Here is a 22358-nt window from a genome sequence, read left to right on the forward strand (position 1 = left end):
CTGGTTGGCATTTGTACCTTTTTGATTTTGTAAAATGTCTAGGACATCTACAAGGAGCAGTTCTTCACCTTCAATAACGTAAGGAGGTCTCCAGAGCTGAACCGCATTCATTTATTCTCCGTGGACCTACTGGTCCCCAAAATACATATTCTATCGCAGTCCCCCATGTCACATGGGCCAATAGGAAGTAGCAATGGGTGACATTGTAGATTCCTATTGGCCCCAGTAAAGCGTGAGCACCATTGTTTTTCCATTAAAGTTTTATGGGGTGAAAATAAAAAAAGCTAACAGGAAATATTAAATTGCGGGAGGGAGGGGATAGGGTGGTGGAGAGGGGGGAGGGTTATGCAGACTCAGATAAATATGAATGGGTAACCCACAGTACGTACATATCTATACATTTCAAAGAGTATATTTATACGCCTGTAGTCATGAGTACTAACATGTTAGTACTCATGACTGCAGGCGTATAAATATACTCTTTGAAATCTTGACTGTTATAGTTCTATCAGACATTAGAGGGAAAAGGTGGTCATGTCAAATGAGGTGTGTTCTCATTTCGTAACCCAAAGATTCCAAATAAGGTTGCCAGGTGTCCAGTATTGAACCGGACTGTCCTGTATTTGGACACACTGTCCAGTAAAAAATTATAGGTAACACTGGACATGTCTGTGTCCGGCATTACCTCTGGACATAGTCACCTGACAAACATAGGGGAACACAGGATGTTCCCAAACAGGGCTATTGCTAGGGGGTTGGGCAGCTCCCTCCATCCTGATTGGCTGCATTACCGAGCAGCAGCCAATCAGGAGGAGGTGTCAGGAGCCTGGGGATGGGGCCAAGGAGAGGAGGAAACAGTATGGAGCAGAGAGGTGTGTGTGTGTACCATTGTGTCCAGTATTTTTGGAAAGCCACCTGGCAACCCTAGTCCCAAGTCATCATAAATTTATCAGAGTCAGTGAGTGAAGCTGTAAGTTTCTCAAGACTCATGGCGTTCCAAACCTTATTGATGACTGATGGAGTCTAGGGGTTGCACCTTTCCATGCCAATGGTACAGCAGACAGCCGAGAAAATGGGGTTAATCAATTTCCTCTGCCTGCCATTAGTGTTAGGAGGTTTTCTATGGAGAAGTGCCTACCATGGGGAGAGCATAAGTGAATTATCCAGCGTGTCATTAAGAAACGTAAACACCTCAGAGCATAGCTCTTTAATTACCGGACATTGCCCCCCAATGTGGAAACAGGTACCTTTCTAGCTACATCCCCAGAAGCACAACGAAGAAGTTTGTTTGTGGAACTTGTCATATGACACGAAATGCGTAGGTGACATCAGACGCAGTAAAACGACGACCGTGATGACGGACTTCTGGGCTGCAGTCCATAGACACCACGAGGACGCCGACGGGATTTTTTGAGCTCCATGTCTGTTTATGCCATCTACCTTTGGACTCTCTCCCTATAAAAACTGAGGGTTTTCCTATCGCGGGGTCTGTTCAACGGAGCCCGACCCTCTATGTGTGTCATGGACTTTTAAGATCAATGTGATCAATTTTTTACGTAGTGTTATATGTTCTTTACTTAAAACATAAATATTTTGTGCATTAATTTCGGTCTTTTGTCTCTTTCCAAGCGCTCCTATTTTTGTGTTTTATGTCCCGCCGATGTTGCCCCTGAGGAAACTGCGAATTAGCAGGGAAACGTGTTGGTACGATTGCAGAGATGGATACACAGGAAGCGTGAGGAGTCCTTGAGACATCAGTGGGAAACCGTTTGAGTGACGACCTTTGGATACTCTTGTACAGACTTTTTGGAAAGTCTGATCTTTTGGAGCTGCGTCTAATCGCAGGGCTGGAAAGTATTACTATATCTTATATTCTGTGACTTTTGTGAGATAGAAGGTGTGAAGTCATTTGCGCATCATTTTCATCACTGCTAAAATTTGGGGAATTGCGATAAAAACTTCAGTTTAATCATTCAAAGTCAAAATGTCCCCACTTATTCAAATAATTCAAGTGTAACCCCCCTCCTAAAGGGTTACTAGAAAATTGGAGTGTATCGGGCACCACCCTGTGTTGCTATGGGATCATGATGTCACGGAGGAGTATAATAGAGAGGGGGAAGTTTGAGAAGGTTAGGTTCCCGGAGGACAAGAGGAGGGGAGCCTCGGGGAGAGTATATAGGTATGTTCTTAAAGTAATATCACTGACCAGACCCCCCCCCCCCCCCTATTTTATTGTGTTGTAGATAGGAACAGTGCCCCTGCTAGTTAGGATCCCAAGGCTAAGGGAGTCCAAAATAGCTAACGAATAGGAAACCATCATGTCACAGGGGGCCTTGTCAAAAGGGCCCCTGGGTGTAAGCAGATCAGCTCTGAACGCAGATCTGCGTAACCTTTCCCCTTAGTCTGTAAGGAAGTGGCAGTTCCCAAACTGGCTAAATGTCTAGTGGTCACTTACAAAGAACCCACCAGGATTCCCCAAGCAAAGAGTATCCCAAAGCAACAGGGGGAGAGGGGGGCTGGGTCCTACACAAGAAAGAAACTACGTTAATATACCTCCATTATAGTGTTCAAAGTGGGCACTGAAGGAAGAAACTATATGTTTAATATAAAATCATACACGTCTGGAAATGTGAATGTTCCCCGTGCCTGGGGATCTGAATTAAAGATTGTAGTACGACAAAAGTTCCTGACGTCCATTATTCTACAACCTTGCTACCTTATCACCCACCGCCTGAATCCAGCCCCTGAGTCAAGGTAACCCATGTAGAGTAGCCACAGGCAGTACACCAATGTAGCCCCCCTAGAAGCTGGGCAAGGAGGGTTACACAAGTCTATCTCCAAAATAGACACACGTTTCTATCACATTGAACCTAAAGTTGGGCTACAGGATGTTTGAAATAATAGTGCGTATGGGGACAATGTCAGCTTCGTCTCTATGTATAGTACTGAATGATATTAACATTCTTACATGTCTCTCTACCAAGGAGCCCCATCCATGTGATGTTATATAGCAGTGGTGCGCAACCCATGGGTCAGAACCACCTTGGGGTTCATTGGAAAATATCTGCGGGTCGCCAAAACATTAGAGGATTAACTCTGCGGGAGGCCCTGCTTCTGAATGGGACACACAGCATTAACCTTCTGAGTGAAACTAAAGAAAATAACTTACAGCCACCCGTGTCTCTCTCCCTCTGTGCTGTATCTCTCCCTCTGTGCTTTCTCTCTCCCTCTGTGCTGTGCTCTCTCCCTCTGTGCTGTCTCTCTCCCTCTGTGCTGTTTCTCCCTCTGTGCTGTCTCTCTCCCTCTGTGCTGTCTCTCTCCCTCTGTGCTGTCTCTCTCCCTCTGTGCTGTCTCTCTCCCTCTGTGCTCTCTCTCCCTCTGTGCTGTCTCTCTCCCTCTGTGCTGTCTCTCTCCCTCTGTGCACTCTCTCTCCCTCTGTGCAGTCTCTCTCCTCTGTGCTGTTTCTCTCCCTCTGTGCTGTTTCTCTCCCTCTGTGCTGTCTCTCTAACTCTGTGCTGTCTCTCTCCCTCTGTGCTGTCTCTCCCCCTTTGTGCTGTCTCTCTCCCTCTGTGCTGTCTCTCTCCCTCTGTGCTGTTTCTCTCCCTCTGTGCTGTCTCTCTCCCTATGTGCTGTCTCTCTCCCTCTCTGTGCTGTTTCTCCCTCTGTGCTGTCTCTCTCCCTCTGTGCACTCTCTCTCCCTCTGTGCTGTCTCTCTCCCTCTGTGCTGTCTCTCTCCCTCTGTGCTGTCTCTCTCCCTCTGTGCTGTCTCTCTCCCTCTGTGCTGTCTCTCTCCCTCTGTGCTGTCTCTCTCCCTCTGTGCTGTCTCTCTCCCTCTGTGCTGTCTCTCCTGTCAGCCTTCGATAACGTTGTAGATACCTGAATAAGGATATGCCCTTATTCGGGCATCTACGGCATCATCCCGGCTGCCGGAGGGAGAGAGACCCCAGGGAGGGATAGAGACCCCAGGGAGGGATAGAGACCCCAGGGAGGGATAGAGATCCCAGGGAGGGATAGAGATCCCAGGGAGGGATAGAGACCCCAGGGAGGGAGAGAGACCCCAGGGAGGGATAGAGACCCCAGGGAGGGATAGAGACCCCAGGGAGGGAGAGACCCCCCAGTGAGGGAGAGATCCCCCAGTGAGGGAGAGACACACGGGCTGCTGCTGTAGTGTGTGTTAGTTTATGTCGTTTCGGTCAGAGTATTAATGCTGCCGGGATCCCATTCTGAAGCAGGGACCCCCACAGAGTTCATTCAGTTCATGTTTTGGGGGGCTGTGGGTGGGGGGGCTCGTGTTGTGGACATTTAAATGTAGGGGTCAAGGGCTAAAAAAAGGTTGTGCATAATGGTATATAGTACATTAAGCACTTACAATACACTAGTGCATTAACGCGCCAAGCTCCATGCACTCCACAGCTTTCACCTACTGCCCTTTGGTTTAGTTTGGGCGAGCGCCGATCCCGAGCATTGCCTAGAGACATCACAAAAGCCCATGATGTACAGTGTACATCATAAGGGAACTGAAGGGGTTAAATAAGGGAATATTCCGCCAAACAATGATCTTTTGCCATATGTTATCATGGTATAAATACACAGGTAACGCAGCCATCCTCATTTGGGGCACCCAAGCATGAACAAGGGAGCACAGTTAAATCCTTTCTCCCAAGCTGTCGCTGGACAGCGTAATTAAAACTCTGGTGTTCCCACGATTCCCAAGATGCATGCAGAGAAAGGGAGCGCCGGGACTTCTGTGATACAAAAAGAACAAGGCGCAATGGAGTGTGAATGATTCAAATGAAATAAGTGCAGTGCTCAAATGGTGAAAATAAGCACTCACAGCAGGTAAGTTGTGGTTGGCTAATCAAATGCAGCGGTCAGTGATGGTCAAATTGCAAACCAAGGTTCTCCTCTAAAGATAAACACGAGAAGAAGATAATGGACAATAACAGATCTGGGAGGGCAAAGAATAGCACTCGCATTCTCCCAGTCTTGTAGCGCAGTAAGCGTGCTAAGGGTACACTTATACCACTCAGGACAGTCTTTTAGTCACAGCATCAGTGCCCGAAAATGTCTCTTCTGTCTCCGAATCAGCAACCGCGATCATGTGATGTCACTCAGTACGGTGTCCCACTGGAGTCAGGTAGGCCCTTACGGTATCCACTACTCCCCAAGGCTCAGCTCTTCCTCTCATGCGGGAACCACATGCCAGTACTTCTGTGCATTTAAATCCTCTGCGTCAGCCGCGGACCAATAGGAAGCTGATCTCCTGCATCCCATCCATGTAAAAAAAAAGGGGGGGAGAGGGTTAAAAAAAAACAATTAGAGAGAACTACACCTGCATCAACACTACATCACCCCCTTTTTGTTTCTTGTTTTTATATCTACAGCATGTGACATGTATTCTACATTCTTACCTAACCTGGCAATCGTTTGGTGCTCCTGTTATAAATCTGTAAGAATCCCAATTAGGTGCCTATCTATTGTTACCGTTTCCAGCTCAAACTGCTGGGAACTTTGGCAACAAATTATCACAAACAGGAAAATGTTGCAAAGATCTTGCACTGCTTGGAAGCTGGGCTAAAACCTGCTATCGAAATCAAAGGATGCTCAGCATATGAAAAAAAAAAACTAATGAAAAATGGTATTAAGAGTTGAAAAGGAAAAAAAAAACAGTCACAATTATCTAAAATTACAGAACTGATTTATTTTTAAAAAAAAATCCATATCATTTCACATGTTTTGCTGCTTCAATGCGTAATACCCAGTACTCATGGTCATTTACCAATAGAGGAGATCACCAACAACCAAAGGCTGATTAATCACAAAATGCTTCTACAGATGTATGAAGTCACGGCTGACCTGGGACAGGCCGTGCAGCCCTTGGCTGCTTCTGCATGGAACATAGGGCTGTCCCATGCAGCAAAATGATAAAGAATCAGCAAATATTTAGAATAACATGCTTCAAACAGTAAGCCTTGTTATTTAGTAATAGGGAACATTCTGAGAGTCACTGCGGTTTCCATTATCTCAATATGTCATCTACAAAAGAGATGTGGGGATTGGGGCTTTGTTTTGTTTTTTAACTTAAAGGCTAGATCCAGAGAGCTTTATTAAATCAGGGCTCATAACCTCACGTTACCTAAATCAGTCAGCAACATTATTCTCCCCGAGGTAATGTGCATCCTCAAAGCTAATTATATGCGAAACCAACAAGGGCTGTTGATCTTATTAACAGTGCATTAACTTCCAATGTTCTGTATGTCTTACTCCCACCCAGATCCTAAAATGTGGCTCTTTCTGTGGTGGTGGTGGTGGTGGAGGAGGAAAGAGAATCATTGGAATATCATTTGCATATTTCCTACATGTGTTCCCAGGTATAGGACTCTCTCTTACTTCAAATACCTGTGTTGTTCTGGGCCAAAGAATATGATCATGGAAAAAAAAAGGACTCAGATTTTAGTACTGCTTTTATCCACTAGAGGGCTCATTTGTACAGTGAGTCATATCAGCTTATTCATGGGACCTACTGTTGCAACAACTGTCTATATAATACTCAAGCAAGCAGTTTGTTTAACAATACATTGTGAAGGGGTTTCACTTGTTATTACTATTATCTGAGCATTGATAAACAGGGCTATCACCAACCCTTTATATGGCAGAACCATGAAGTAGTAATACATTTTAAGCACATGTTAAATAAGTTACGGTGGGTAAAAAAGTGGCAAAAACCCTGGGCTCTGCACTTCTTTAACCCAATCTGTGCTGGAAAGTTGTGTAATATGGCAGGTATACGCTTACAGGGCTCCTTAGAAGCAAAAAGTGACACTATACTCATTTTCATGTCATTGCTCAGTCTGCATTATATGCAAGGAGATAATGGAGTGAAGCAGGGCTGCAGATCTTTCTGAGACATGTTAGTGTGCTCACAAGGAATTCATTTTAACAAATCCCCAAAAACCTATAGTTTTATCATGCATGGACAATCGTTCATTTTCGGGCAATCACATGCAGCATTATGCTTTTTTTCCGCAAGATAATGTTTTCTTGCTGTATTCCTGATATATAAAACACTACACGAAAGGAAAATCCCTTACCTGTGTCATATCCTATGATGTATTCATAATCTCTCTCTCTCTCTCTCTCTCTCTCTCTCTCTCTCTCTCTCTCTCTCTCTCTCTCTCTCTCTCTCTCTCTCTCTCTCTCTCTCTCTCTCTCTCTCTCTCTCTCTCTCTCTCTCTCTCTCTCTCTCTCTCTCTCTCTCTCTCTCTCTCTCTCTCTCTCTCTCTATATATATATAGATATATATATATATATAATCTGTCTTTGGGTGGGTTTACTGGCTATGCATCTTTACCCAGGCTGTGCTCAAAAGCTGTGAAATGCAGCAAGCATAAACTTATAGGGGACCATGTTATATGGTTTTGAATCAAAAGGTGGCACTGTGTGCTCATTTGCATGTAATTTCCCAGAATCCCTTGCTGCAGTGGAAGCACTGTGCTGGGTGGTAATGGTGAAAGGCAGGGTTGCAGACCTGTCAAAGACATGCGAATGAGCATGCAGTAATATTTCCATTTGCTATATATATATATATATATATATGAATATATATATATATATACATATATATATATATATATATATATTGTTACACTTTATATTCACTCGGACTCCTCTGCTGGTTTCCTGCCCATTTATTTTCCTCTGTGCATTCCTTTTTTTCTTTATGCTTTTTAGTACGTCCACATAATAATGGAATGAACGGAAGTGTCAAAGTAAGACATGGAAAATGTTTCTCCTTTTTTGGTCAGGAAATCTCTTACTACATATATAAATGTATTAAAAAAAATATAGCATTTCTTGTATTCACTTGGTCTCCCAAGTCCAATTACCCCAGGTGTATTTTTTTCATATAATTACTTAAAACAGTTGCAAGGTTTCAAACTTTGGGATGCAGCAATATAACATATTTATCAATATAGAATTGAAATTCATTACACATTTGCCTGTCGCGCTGAACAAAAAAATGCATTGTGGGGCATGGTAATTAAGGGTGAAATTTTAAGTAGCGTATAGGGACTTGCGTTTATAATGGCAGCTGTGTGCAGAATTTTCTTTACACCACCTTAAATGTTTTCTCTTTAAGTTCCTAGGTGTCAATAGCATTGCTTGTCACAAGATAATATAGCCATAAAAATACATAAATTAAAGGGTTTCCAACTATAAAAAGCTTTCAGATCCCTAAAACTCAATGAAATGTAGAGGCGGGTTTAAGCATTAGTCAGACACTTTGCAAAGAGCAGGAAATTGCTCTTAAAATCCTGGTTGCTGATTTAGCTCTTTTAAGACGTTTTTTTTTCTTTTTCGCCCAGCTATGTTTTTATATTAATTTCCAGTTTGTCCAGATGGATTTTTTTTTTTTCAGGGCTTGAGTGCCTCAAGATTTGTGATTATAAGAATGGTTCTCCAATGCAAACCACATCACAGGACAAAAGCCGTGGCTTTCCCAGGCTGGACCAGTGCCACGCCAAGCCCACGTCTGTATATCAGTCGTTATTCCAGGACAAACTCCTGGAGGACACTCCTCAAATCTTTCGGAAACCGTAAGAGATGCAGTCGCACTAAACAACATGGAGTGAAAGCTACAAGCACTCGTTCACATAATAGTCTATTAGTATTATTAATAATAATAGTAGTAATAATATAGGTTATTCATAATGTAAGATGTGTTTTGAAAACTTTTGCAAGTGTATACATTGTATGTAGCAGTGATCTGTGGTTCAATGTTTTTGTAGGTGTGTCCGTGTGGTAATATATGTGCACTGTGTGTCCATGAGTGCGTCTGTGTTTGTATCATTGTGTTAGTACATTTGTACAGTGTGGTTATAAAGCATCAAGTGTAGGTTATTAGGGTCAGCAGCTAGTTTTGGCAGAAGAACCGTTAACCCCTTTGGTGCCAGAGGGGTAAGTAACACTTTTTTGCCCCTCTGGCAAATGGTTCAAATAGGTGCTTACTAAATATTTGCCCTATATGACTGGCAAAACATTTTTGGGGGGAATTCACTATGTTGTGTAAATAAACAAACATAGAGGCTTGGTGGGTATCATAATAACAAGTATTAACCCCCAGAATTAACCCTCGACGGAACAGATCCACAAAGCTCCGTTAGCCAATTTAACCTACAGAAAGAAATCTATTTTAGTAGAGTCCCAAGAGTATATCCTCTCAAACCTCCCTCCAAATAACATATAGAGCAGGCCTGCACAACTTGTAAAGTGGGAAGGGGTGAACTGCTCCAAGGAAAACAGATTCGGGTCGCACAGGTAAAATCATCATCATCATATCTCCCCCAGCACTCCTCATCATCAGCATCATCATATATCTCCCTCAGCACCCCTCATCATCATCATCATCATCATCATCATCATCATCCTCATATCTCCCCCAGCACCCCTAATCATCATATCTCCCCCAGCACCCCTCATCATCATCATCCTCATATCTCCCCCAGCACCCCTCATCACCCTCGTCATCATATTATCTCCCCCCCACCCCAGATATATGAGGATGATGATAATGAGGGGTGCTGGGGGAGATATGTGATGAGGATGAGGGGTGCTGGGGAGATATGAGGATGGTCATACCAGACAGGGCCATAGACTGCTTTCCTGAGGCTCAGGACAACAGTTTCCATTGCACCTCCCCCCCCCCCCCAGTGGCGGTGGCTTTTGCAAGACTCCCCCTCTATCTCTCACACCCCCATCTATCCCCCTCACCCACACACATAATACTCCCCCTCCACATCACACACAATACCCCCCTGCACACCACACACATCCCACCCCCCCTGCTTCTCACATCTCCCTCCCTCCTGCATCTCACATCACCCTCCCCCCTGAATCTCACATCATCATTTCATCGGTTGCGGTTGAGGCGGCAGAGGCGGGCAGCAGACTGAGCAGAGCAGGCAGACTGCACACGAGGGAAGAAGTGCGTTGTCTTCCTCTGAGACTCGGGGGGAGGAGGGGGAGAGCGGGCTCGGGAGGGGGAGGGAAGAGGAGGGGGAAAACGGGCAAAACCGCCACAGGCCGCACAGTGAGTGCGAGCGGGCCGCGTGTTGTGCAGGCCTGATACAGAGGAACACCTGTGCTAAAAAAAAATAGCATACCTAAGATACCTGGGAGATAGGCAAAGTATATTTAAATGACTGACACCCCACACTTCCTAAAATATTTCCATAAGGCTAATGCTGACTGGTGACACGCGCACAGGATCAGAATTCACGATCTCTGCTATTCAGCTCTAGCATTGAATTATCTCAGACGCTGGATACCTCCACTGTCACAACATACTTTAGCGCTCTACTGCTCACACCAGGAAGTGGTCGGCTTTTAAAGGAAGACAGGAGAGTGTCCATGAGTAGGATTAGCTACAGGTGTGAGCAGTAGCGCTGCTGTGAGAGTCGTGCTATCTAGCTTCTCAGATAGATCAGTGCTAGTGCTGCTGCCCTGAATAGCAGGTCTTGTGGGTTCTGATCCTGTTGGGCCTGATATTAGTACCCCCTTCATCACAAGGGGTCTTAGACTTGTCAGTACAGGTCTTCTGGAAGTGAGGTGTGAGGTGTGACTAATTTAAATATACTTTGCATATTTCATTAGCAGGTGTCTAAAGTGTGCTCCTTTTTGAGCACAAGTGTTCCTCCATAAGTTATTTGGAGGAAGGTTTGAGGGGAGAGATATATATATATATATATATATATATATATATATATATATATATATATATATATATATATATAGTAGCTGGGACTCTACTCAAACAGGTTGCACCGCCGCCCACTTTTAGCAAAGACAGGTGTAACGTGAATGATGTTAAGTTAAAGCGAGGCAGTGCTAACTTCACATGGTGTTGTCTATTCTAATAAGATGACTAACCGCTGTTATTTTTGCATATATTTACTTTTGTGGGCACTTGTTGAACTCGGGGATAATAATATCTGTTACCTATGTAGGTAATGTCACGTTATTTACCCTGATTTAGCTGAGTTCGGGACCTGTGCCAATGTATTTTATCCTAGTAAAATATTTGTATAAATACAAATAAAATAAGCTAAAGTATACAACCCAAAAGAAAACTTTTCTGTTAAACAAAAAAATGACGTTAAATGGACATTTTTCATTCTTGATCACTGAGAAAACAAAGCATATTATAAATTGCATGCTGATATACCTATATATAGGTCTAATAAGGAGTCAGAATGGAAAATGTAGATAGAAATGGAGAGTAATTGAATTGAAGATGTGATATATTCTATAAAAACTAATTGTGTTAAAAGCAGCTGGCTCAGGAGATTCCGTTGTGTGCGCAGCTATCAGAAATATTAAGGAAAGAATGAGATTTATCGACAGAAGCTTGCACACAAGAATAGATATAGTGTCTGAGTTCAAGTTAATTATTCATGGTGTACACCATAGTTATAGGCTAATACGATTTTGAAGCATTCATGAATGTAAACCCCATGTGCATTTGATAGAGCGTAAGTTTTTTTTCCCCAGAAATGTAAGCTTTATTGGTAATTTACTCCACGAATGTAGCTCTGTTGCTGAATTGACATCACTGTGCATTGAATGCTGTATTCAAATGGAAAAATATATACTATTTTATCCTTGCGGACTGATTCAAGTCATCAAATTGTTTAAAAGGTAGGAAAGCAGAAGGTTGAATATATTTCAATTGAGAAGAACAATGATATTTAAGGCCATGGAGAGCAGAATGGAAGGAACAAGTAAAAATAAGCAATTCTTGAGCATTAGTGTGGCGAAGTCTGGGTAACATGCACAATGAGTGCAATAACAAGGTTTTCCAAGATATTATGTAAAATAGCAACAAATATAGGGGTTTTATTTCTATACATTGAAGTAAATGGGACATTTCGTCTGAAAAGGACCCGGCTTCAGCATATACAGGCATACCCCGCATTAATGTACGCAATGGGTCCGGAGCATGTATGTAAAGCGAAAATGTACTTAAAGTGAAGCACTACCTTTTCCCACTTATCTATGCATGTACTGTACTGCAATCCTCATATACGTGCATAACTGATGTAAATAACGCATTGTAACAGGCTTCATAGTCTCCCCGCTTGCGCACAGCTTCGGTACAGGTAGGGAGCCGGTATTGCTGTTCAGGACGTGCTGACAGGCGCATGCGTGAGCTGCCGTTTGCCTATTGGGCGCTATGTCCTTACTCGCGAGTGTACTTAAAGTGAGTGTCCTTAAACCGGGGTATGCCTGTATAGGGCTAGATCAGGGGTGGCCAACTCCAGTACTCAAGGGCCACCAACAGGTCAGGTTTAAGTAGATCCCTGTTTCAGCACTGGTGGCTCAGTCAGTGGCTCCGTCAGTTAGTTAGTGATTAAAGTGAATGTAGGATATATTTGAGTGACCTAATATGGTATATAATCTTAACTGCATTAAGTATGGGTGTACAAGAATGCTTACCCATAGTATAAAGAACTGGGATACAAAAGAGTCCCGTTATAAAGCACTCTTGATTAACCTATACATTCGCTTTTAATAATGTACTATTAAAATACATGAAGGAAGGATCCTATAAGTAACAAAAACACGTGAAAAAGTTTAAAAATGTAAAAGGTACCCATATTATAACAATAATTGCTTTAATTTTGGCTAAAGCTCACGTGGCTCAGTGAGTAATGGTGCTGACTGTACAACAACATCACCAAACCTGGTTCAATTCCCGGTGTCACCGCATTGTGATTTTGGCCAAGTCACTTTATCTCCCTGTGCCTCCGGCACCAAAATTATAGACTGTAAGTGTTGTGCCTGTGACAATTCTAAGTGCTGCAAACTGTGCGCTGTACTGTAGTTGTGAAGCACTGAGTCCCATTGGTAGAAAAGTACTACATGGAATAAAGTTAGTATTATTATTAAAAAGTCTTTAACACATATGCATTCATTTTTATTCCCATTAAAGTTGTGTCAATGCACATGTGCAGTATATAGGTTAATGAATCTCTACGCAACGAAAATCACCATTAATACCACTAAAATAAAGCTGCTACTTTTACTAACGGACGTTATTTTTTCATATCATTACCCCTTAAACTGAGGAAAATAACGGGCGCTACCTATTTAGGTAATGACCGTTATAAGCACAAATGTAACAGAATTCTGAGGATCTACCCTATAGAATAAGTCCCATAGACTCTTATTCACTAAAAGGTGCTAAGTCTTAGCTTCAAATGAATGGGATTTAAGGTGTGCTAAAATGTAGCACCCGTTATTGAATCTTAGCCATAACGAGTTTGGATACCTACACACAAGGAGCTTGTTTCCCTGTTTATAAGTTGAGACAACACCACAAACCTATCATTTTTCTCTTGACCACCATATGTTGGTGTTCCAATCCCTTTATGGAGATACAGGTTGGTCACGTATGGGGCTTCAAGGACTAAATGATGCCCTTTAAGAATAGTTAAAGAACAGAGGGCTGAATTAAACTCTACCCCTGTACAGGGAAGGAACTTCACATACTTTATCTATCGAAGAGAAAAGAGAGGAGCAGAAACAATAACCATTACTTTTCTATACACATAGCAATGGATGTTCTGTAATCTCCTTACTGCTGACCCCCAAAATACTACAGGTCTTCATTGCATTGGCTATTTAAACATAATGTTCATTAAGTATAGGCTGTTTATGGGGTAACTCTGATGAGTTGTCATACTTCTATCCCATTTTACGACGCGACAAACCAAAGCCTCCGGCCTGAGCAGATAGTATCTTACAGGCCGTCTTACTAATGTCTTCAGCGAATATCTGTGGGATCAAATGTTTCCACCGCAGCACAAATGACAAAATTCAATATAGACAAATGCCTGTGCTTAAGCAACCATGAAAGTTTATACCACAGCTAGGAAAATGTCTTTATTCACACATGTGGTCTCCAGTGATTCATGCCGTTGTTTTAGCTGATTTTACCCGACATGATTCTATGATTTTTTTTATGTGACAAGAAAATTGCAGCCTGCCCTTGACAGCCAGACACAAATTGACTGAACAAAACAAAATCAAACGGTGAAGTAACTCTAACGTAAATTTAATCAAACTGAAATCCCACCAGGCAACATACACCATGGACAAAGGCTTTATTCAATAACACTCTCGCCTCTCTTTTTTAGTAGAGTACCTACTAGGACAAATTGAATTCATCGCCTTATATTTCCTGTTCTCTCTGCTTCTTTGCTTTTTACGTAGAGTAACTTAAGTATGTCACTGTTTAGAAGAGAATGAGGAATGTCACCGAGTCCCTGGCAAACGCACCTGTCTGCCTCTTTCTTCTGGAAGTCCGATGTGATATCAATAAATAATGTAACATGCTAAATATCCTCATTCTAAACATACACAATACATTTCAAACTCAGTCTTACTATGCCACAATGTAGCTTGCTGCTAATAACTCGTAAATAATAATGTAACACTGTTTAACTAGTTAGTGCTTTTTCATGGTATGTTGTCTTTTACATGTTTTAGTGATACAGTATATACTAGGGGTTATTTACTGTATTTTAATCAGATATGTGGGCATTGGTCAGTACTGTGTATCCTCCTTTGCACCATTTGCTGTTCAATATTGCTACAATCAGTTAAACTGTACAACTGGTACATATTTGCGTCTCCCTCCCTCAACCTTCTCCTTATTTGAAGTGAAAGCGTTGCATGAAACTGCATGAAATGCCTGATTATTCTCAGGGTCCTTTTAATCAGGTTTTCTAAATATACCATAGGGGTTTTCCTAAGAACAGCAATAATTATAAATGAAATATAAACTTTCTTTACTTTTGAAAGGTCAATCTAAAGTTGTTCTACAATATTCTGTAGTATTTTACATTTTATATATATATATATATATATATATATATAAAATATATATATGTATATATATACACACACACACACACACACACATACAGTATATGTAAATGCTTCACCCAAACCAGAGTCCAATGAAGGAAGACAACGCACTGTTGAATAAATGTAAAAAAAAGTGTATATTGTAGTCCAACAAAAAACAACGTTTCGGTCCATCAAGGAACCTTCATTAGGGCGGTTTGATGAAGGTTCATGTTGGACTGAAATGTTTTTTTTTTTTGTTGGACTACAATATATACCAAAAAAAAGTGTGCCGTGCTGTGTCTTCCTTCATTGGACTCTGGTTTGGCTATATTTTGATATATATGACGCACGCAACAGAGTTCCTATTATTAATTTTTCTTATATATATATATATCAATGATCAATGATGAAGTCTCTTTGAGACGAAACGCGTAGAGAGTGTTTTGTGGAGGTGTACTGCCCAGTTTTACTATTTTTCCACTCACTGGCTTGCTATAGCATTTTATTGCTTCTTTGGAAGCACTTATCTCAGCCGTCCACCCGTTGCATTCATGGGAACTTTTTCCGGTCGAATCCACTGACGTCACCGAGTTCTCGCGCTACCTGGAGCTGAGAACTCACTGTGTGACGCCGGATTGAGAGGAAGGCGGCGTCCCTCGTGCTCCCCGGGCTCCGGAGGCGTTCACAGAGGCTGCTGCAGTGTATCTACACCGGACACTACACTGATGTTATCCGCTACCGGGTTCCTGCGTCTGGCTGGCTGAGTGTTACTCAAAAATGCTTTTTATTAAGCTGTGTTTGTGAGTGTGCATTTTTAAATCCTTGACTCCATAAATTTATTGTTATACCTTTTACGCTATGAGTGCGCCTGTTTTTTCTGTGTTTCTATAGATATCTCCAAGGAAGTGGTGTTCCCTTCAACCGGGCTGCAGGGACTCTTTTGGATAGCAATTGGAGCATTTTTTAGGATTTGTATATTTTTTATTTATACATTTCTTTTTCTGGACTTTTCATCTGTTATTTTTATTCATATTTTTATTCATATTTTTAAATATATATTTATATATATATATTTTGTATTGTTTATGTATTATTAATTTTTTCCACTTTGTATAGTATAGGTTTTTTTTCATAATTTTATGTGTTTATTCATATAGTGGTTTAGGTTGGCGCCATTTTTTCTTTCTGTTGTGATATATATATATATATATATATATATATATATATATATATATATATATATATATATATATATATATATATATATATATATATATATATACTGTACATACACACACACACACATTTAGGAAATGGCTGCACCCTCAGTGTTAAGTATCCTACAGAGGGTGTCTGTGCTAGATAGAAAACAAATATCCAATTAAAGAAAAGGCCAGAAAGGTCTAATTATCTGCACCAGACAAAATATATGCAAAAAAGAGGGTGTTTATTGACCCAAAACACACGGGCTCCTGTGTGTGTTATGAGTCAATAAACACCCTCTTTTTTTGCATATATTTTGTCTGGTGCAGATAATTAGACCTTTCTGGCCTTTTTTCTTTATATACGGTGTGTGTGTGTGTGTGTGTGTGTGTGTGCGTGTGCGTGTGCATGTGCATGTGCATGTGCGTGTGCGTGTGCGTGTGCGTGTGCGTGTGCGTGTGCGTGTGTGTGTGTGTGTGTGTGTGTTTTAAGCGACGAGAAGCATGCGTGATGTACAGTAGTTGCAAAAGAATTGCACTAGCTGATTGACTGAGTGAAGAAAGTTATGGACGGAGAGAGATGAAGACGTAGAAGTAGAAGAACAAATCCTTTTTTTTCTTTTTACACTGCTGGGTAAGGACTGAAGTAATTAAACTCATTAAATTCTTTCGCACCTTTGGATTGATGAACTGGGCAAATGAAAAGAGTTACAAAGAAGAACTGTTTCTCGGTGTTATTCATTCTTACTTTGCTATTGCACTATAGGACCTATTCATTAAATAGGTCCCTATTGTTCTTTCTGTTTGCGGATTGAGCCACCTGTGCTGAAGCAGGGATATCCCTAATAACTAGCCTGTTGGTGGCCCTTGCTGACTGGAGCTGGTCACCCCTGGAAAGGGCAGTACTGGCGGTACATTCCCCATTAAGCAGCTCAGAACCAGGGGGTCTCCAGAGAGGGTATGTCAAAGAGGAAGCGACTGCGGGGCCGGAGTCCAGTAGCTGGGACAGACTAGTAGGCCGGTGGTGATGGTCAGTGGATAAGCAAGTTAGTAAAAGTCAGCAGGCAGATACGGGAGTCAGTGGGCAGGCAGAGCTCAGAGGCCGGCAGCAGGCAGGTGGCCATGGTCAGAGGCTGGCTGCAGGCAGGTACGGTTGTCAGTGGGAGGTCAGAGGCCGGCAGCAGGCAGGTACGATGGTCAGTGGGAGGTCAGGTGCTGGCAGCAGGCAGGTACAGTGGTCAATGGTAGGTCAGAGGCCAGCAGCAAGCAGGTACAGTGGTCAGTGGAAGGTCAGAGGCCAGCAGCAGGTAGGTGTAGTGGTCAGTGGACCGGCAGAGATAAAAGAAATATGAAGTAGGGGAAACTGCTCCTTTTGAAATATAAACCAGCTAATTTCAGTGCTTAATAAACAACAGGTGAAGTTAAAGTAAGAATTTCTTAATAAGATTCACTGCAAGTTACCCCCATTTTTGGCTGTAAAAATTGAAACAAGCACAAACAGAGGCTGAACTAGGTATTTTTGTGCCCGGAGCAAGGTCTACCAACTGTGTTCCCCTCTCCCCCAAACTGAGGGTTGAAATTCAAAGAGGCATATTCTCAAAGCTTCGAGATCGCCGTTCTGTGCGATCTGACCTGGAAGCCCCATTGAAGCATATGATGCTAACGGGTCAGATCGCACGGAACGGCGATCTCAGAGCTTGGAGAAAGTGCCCCACTCACCTTGCCCTACGTCCGCCTCTGTGCACAAAACTACAGTGAAATGTTTATTTGTAAAAGGACAAAGAAATGATCATTATACAATTTTTCAGTTCTTTCTACACCGTTCACTTACAAGTCAATAAATGTTAAAATCATTGCAGATAAAATATACACGTAGGCTAGATGGAAAAACGTAAGTAGATCAGCGAGCTGCTAAATCACATTTCTCTCAAAAAGAGACGGATGTTTCTTTTTCTGCTACTTTCTTTTGACTACCGTTGCATTACCAAGTGAAACGTATATTAACATGTAAATGGCAGAAGAAGCATACATTTGATCATTTAGGAAAAAAGACACATTACTTAATTTCTTGGTTTTTCCCACTATATTTATTAGGGTTTGTATCTTCATTTTTTTTTGCATGTAATATAATTTTAACTACATAATTACTGGAGAGGACTGTGGCCAAGCACAGACTGCAAGTTCTCCACTCAAAAAGATGAGACAGAACAAAACACAGTGCAGATATGTCTTTACTGGGTAAATACAGAATCAGTGACAGTGATACGCTCAGAAGCATTGGTTTAAAACAAGTGGTGGGATCCCCTGGTTCCAGGAGCGACGCCAGACGCACGAACACCTCGTCACGCTCCTTCTCCGAACAGAAAAGCGACACCACTTCGGAAGAAACGCCGCTTACGGAATGTAAGAAGTGAGCGTTGAAGATGTCTCCACCCGGGGCTGTCCCAAGTCTCACGGCGTTCCATGGCGGGGAATATTTGCGCTCTGTATCCTCTGCTTGTGTAGTCCCAAAAACAATTGGGAATGGTATTTTCATGGGATGTGCACTATTCCCTACGCTTAAATGGTTTATAATTCGTTTGTGGTTAATTTCACTGTGTTTCTCACTATATTTTTAATAGTTTCACTTATGCTGTTTATAGTCACATAACTTTAGTAAAAAGTGTTATTTGCACTTGAAGTGTATCACCTTAATTCCTGGAGAGATGCATGCTGGGTATTCCCCAGAGACAAGAAAAAGAATGAATGGCTTTGAAACCAAAGAAAAGTCTGTGACACCATCACAAGGGTGAAGAAATTAAAATAGCAGTTGGTCGGAAATATTGAAAGAACAAAGAGTGTACTCGACTGAATTCCAAGGGAAATTTAGAGACCAAGATGATGACCAAGATTAAGATGGGAAGACAAAATCAGAAACTGCGTTGGAGCAACGTGGAGAGGCATGTAACCGCAGTTCCTGGAAGATCATTGGTGGGCCTTCATCCAGCAGTGGTTAGACGAGGGCTGAAGATTATTTTATATATATGTAGCAGAGATCCTCCTTCTTAACTCTTCGGGGGAGAGAACAGCTCCGTAGTAAGGAGAAGCAGCAGTATTGCATCGGCCATGTTATTGTTGGCATGGCCCTTCAGACTGTTCAAAGCGTATGAGTGGTGGCCATCTTGGCATTGGTGTGGCCGGAAAGAAGAGGCAGGGACTTACAGGATTTCCTCTGTGGTACAAGTGTGACCTTGGCAGAGAATCCAGAACCAGGGAGGTGGAAGGTAGTGTCCGGGGAGCCTGCCAAGCTCTCGGACTAGGCCCAAAGCCTAACCCTCGATCCCAGGTAGTTTTCCTTCACATTAGAATGGTTGCAGGGTTGACCCTATCCATAGGTAGCTCCCGGTGGCTAAGGAACACAGCGGAGCAGACTGGATCGCAGAGGGAGGCTTCCCCCAGCAGCCTGAGTATCAGCCATCATCCGGACATTAAGGTGTGAGGGGCTTGTTGTTGGAGACCCCGCAGCATGGGACCCTGATTGCTTGGAAGTGTGGCCTGGTTGGACCTTAAGCCAGGAAGGTATTGTGCACCAACGCAAGGGAGAGGGTAGTACTGCCCTCACACACGTGCTGGGAGGGGTTGCTTGCTTGACACAGCGTTACAGGTGCCCGGGCATCCTAGGTTCTATTGGGATAGCTACCCCAGGACTATATTACTGCAAATACTGTTATCCTTGTTGTATATAAAATGTTTTTTTGGGGGCAAACTTTAATAACAAATCACGAGGCTTTGTCAGGCAGCGAGCATGCTGGGGGATGTAGTCTTTGGGTGTCAAAAGCCATAGGGGAAAGGACAGGCAACAAGAGCACTATTTAAACAAAACAAAACACACACTAGCCCAAAGCAGATGAAGCAGGGAGAGAGCTGCAGATGCGGGTTAATCCTCGCGGAAACCCCTGATCGTGGCGGCCATTTTGTTTTAATGCGATCCAGGTTATAACGCGGTCTCATTATGTGGACCCCGAGTACTGCATTATAATGGGGTTCAGCTGTATATGCACAAATACATATACATATTATACGCACACACACACACATATATATATATATATATATATATATATATATATATATATATATATATATATATATGTATATATTATTTATTAAAAAAGTAATTTTTTATTTTAGTAGGATTCCATTTTAAATGTAATTAGGAATAAAATATGTTCATGTACGCCATAACCAAGCTAGTGTGTACTGCCTGCTTCTATTCACAGTGTAAATATAGATTTTATGCTGGGATGGCAGCAGGAAATAGTCAGATTTGTCTCCAAAAAATCAGGACATCATCAATGTACTTGTATCGAGTGAGTTCCTAATCAAAGTCAAATGGCAATCTAAACTACTACAATCAGCCTTCACCTTTCAATTGATTGCATATCAAGCAGTAAAAAGGTAAAATGCATCTCTATAAGCAGTCACGTCCTGCAGGATGCTTTGAAAATCTGTACCTGTCTCCTTCGTTAGAATCACATTTCTTAAAAATGAAAGCTTATCTCATGATGTTTTTCAACATCTGTTGTTCATTTTGGTCATTCCTTCAGCCCATTCCTAGAAAACCATGCACTGACACAAGGATACACCGAAACTTCGGAAACATTAAATGTGGGAGGTGATCCAGTAAGATTGATTGCCGTTTCACATGTGAAATGAGGTTGATTAAGAAGGATTTAACATCTATCAACTGCAAAGTATGTTAAAATGTGTCTTGTTTCATGGCATGTCATTGGATTTAAGAAAATCTATTACTGGATATTTACTCTACTTAAAACAGTAGGTGGCCCACAACGTATAAATTCTTAAGAGTGGCGATTCCAAGATACACAATGCTCAATGGGATTGCCTTAGTACTTCTGAATGATTACAGAGGGACCCGTCAAGAAAATACCACCTAGTGGGGATTGAGCTCACACAGCCAAATATATTCTCTGACTCCATATTAATATATCAATATAAATTATTCTTGAAATATTTGCAGAGGGGATGTAGTTTGAGCAAAGCCTCTGAAGCAGGAAAGGAAGGGTGGTGGAGATCTCCAGAAGATCATGGTGGACATTTGGAAGAGTACCCGGAAACACAATGTAAGTTAGAAAGACTCGCTCAGCATTGTATTTGATGACTTGAAGCTTTTTATTTACAATCATGTAGAGAGCCAGTAGAAAAAGAAAAGGAGACGTTATTTGGGACACTATTGGTGAACACAACTAAAGCAGAAAATGTCTAGATTTTGTAAAGATATGTAATCACTTCTGATGCTTCATGTAACCCCCCAAAATTTCCTAATCCTATCTGACCATGAAGTTCCTTCATCTTGCACACATAGAATAAGAAATCACTGATGTGCTAGATTGTTGGTGTTATACATGGAGCAATTCCTACAGGTATACTCAGAGATGAAGCCTCCTCACCTGTGGGCGCCCAGTCCACCGGAAACAGGTAATTAAAAAGCTACACCTCCCCCTGAAACCACCATTAAAATAACTTGGTGTGAGTGGAAACGGCACGATGATTGCTACAAATTATTTTAGCTTTTCATTGTTAGACTTTTGTCGAACTTTATGTAATTGTTGCAAGAATGCCACTGAGGACAAGGTAATGATTGCAATATGACCTAATGTTTGAATAAATGGTCATGAAATATGGGCTTGTGTATTGTTGCTTGGAGCGTACCGCAAAACATGATGGAAACAAAGACTTCATTAAAATAACTAGCACAGGATCACCCTGACTGGGATATTCATCACTTCATTGTAAGATGGGCTAAGAATCAACATGCTTAAGCACAGAAATTATTAATGTATCGTGCTCAGATTAGTTACTAAGGTGCCAAACTCATAGTTTGCTTTAATTGGGGGGTGCTTACCACAACAACAGCAAAATGCAACCACAAAGGAAAGGATACAAAAAGAAGTGGTATGCATAATACATGGGCTTCATTATTCTGCTACCCTGGATGTTCTATGACTGTGTTCAGTCACTAAAATTATCTTTTTGCATCTTGTGGCTGGTGTGCTCGGCTACCCTCTTGCTCTATCTGTGCCACCATGGAAATGCTAGAAATCAAATTTATGAAGACATACAGTATGTTAAACATGGAATAAAAGCATTGTATCAGTGAGAAGGCCATTGATAAGTTTCAAAGTGCAAATATAGTCACAATTCTGGTTCTCCTAGACATCACCTGGGGATAATATTCCCTAT

At 41.9% G+C, this 22358-nt stretch overlaps 1 long non-coding RNA gene across 1 annotated transcript in view; it reads right to left on the reverse strand.

Annotated features, from left to right (window-relative positions):
• Positions 1–3775: 3775 nt before the first annotated feature.
• Positions 3776–22358, reverse strand: part of LOC142465432 (uncharacterized) — a 43063-nt gene continuing 24480 nt past the window's right edge. The window contains exon 5 of the long non-coding RNA XR_012787881.1: positions 3776–5263. This is a non-coding gene — a long non-coding RNA (uncharacterized LOC142465432). The remainder of the gene's footprint in view (positions 5264–22358) is intronic.

This window comes from Ascaphus truei, chromosome 14 (genome assembly GCF_040206685.1).
Source record: "Ascaphus truei isolate aAscTru1 chromosome 14, aAscTru1.hap1, whole genome shotgun sequence".
NCBI lineage: Eukaryota > Metazoa > Chordata > Amphibia > Anura > Ascaphidae > Ascaphus > Ascaphus truei.